This window comes from Schistocerca cancellata, chromosome 1, assembly GCF_023864275.1.
Source record: "Schistocerca cancellata isolate TAMUIC-IGC-003103 chromosome 1, iqSchCanc2.1, whole genome shotgun sequence".
NCBI classification, from domain to species: domain Eukaryota; kingdom Metazoa; phylum Arthropoda; class Insecta; order Orthoptera; family Acrididae; genus Schistocerca; species Schistocerca cancellata.
The window spans coordinates 753,849,490-753,850,523 of NC_064626.1; the positions used below are offsets into that span (position 1 = coordinate 753,849,490).

At 45.0% G+C, this 1,034-nt stretch overlaps 1 pseudogene; it reads right to left on the reverse strand.

The window, feature by feature from the left end:
- Positions 1-202: 202 nt before the first annotated feature.
- LOC126103393 (5S ribosomal RNA) lies at positions 203-320 on the reverse strand (annotated as a pseudogene).
- Between the last annotated feature and the right edge of the window lie 714 nt (positions 321-1,034).

Below are 1,034 nucleotides of genomic sequence, written 5' to 3' on the forward strand. Positions count from 1 at the left end.
GCACTCCGTCATCAGGCCACAAGTGGCCCATCGGGACCATTCGACAGCCGTGTCATCCTCAGATTAGGATGCGGATAGGAGGGACGTGTGGTCAGCACACCGCTCTCCCGGTCGTTATGATGGTATTCTTTGACCAGAGCCGCTACTATTCGGTCGAGTAGCTCCTCAATTCGCGTCACGAGGCCGAGTGCACCCAGAAAAATGGCAACAACGCATGGCGGCTCGGAAGGTCACCCATCAAAGTGCCCGCCACGCCCGACAGCGCTTAACTTCGGTGATCTGACGGGAACCGGTGTATCCACTGCGGCAAGGCCGTTGCCCCTATATAGAGAAGGAAAACTAAATTAATTGGAGATCTAATACGACGAACCAACTTCGTATGAAACATCTTAGACGACAGAACCCTAGAGAAAAAAGTCGAGGAGCAGTCCCAGAACATCCATGTTACAGAGTGTTATAACTAGAGTTGCGGTAGAATTAACTGTAAAAACTACAGTAAGGCGCCAACTTTGCAAAAATTCGCTGCTGGACTTTTTCTGGATGTAGGTAGGGACTGAGGCCAAGTTACTGAGTGTATCGATTTCGCTGAAATTAGAAATGAAACTTAATGTACTAATGTGTTCATTTATTTTTAAATTAATGTTTCTGACATGAGTGACATTTTTTGATTAATTCTAGGGTCTTGATTTAGAATTGCATGAAAATTTTCACAAGTTCCCGTACTAAATTTTGTATTTAGCATTGAACGTAGCGTTTCAACTGCGAGTGATGATTTTTCCGATATCTGCATGGCACTCATCAACGAAATACTCGTTATGTAGTAAACAGAGTAGGTACTAGACGATGTTCAGACAGTTTGTACGTGGTATTTGCCGTTCATTCAGCTTTTCGAACACCTCTAACCGCTTTTGCCCCGTACTGCTCTTCATCCCTCCCCATCTCTTCACTACACTGTGTGTGGTCCGTGCAATCTGAGACGCAGCTTACTTCATCGAATAAGTTACCTTCTGATATTATTGTTGCCGTCGTAGGTA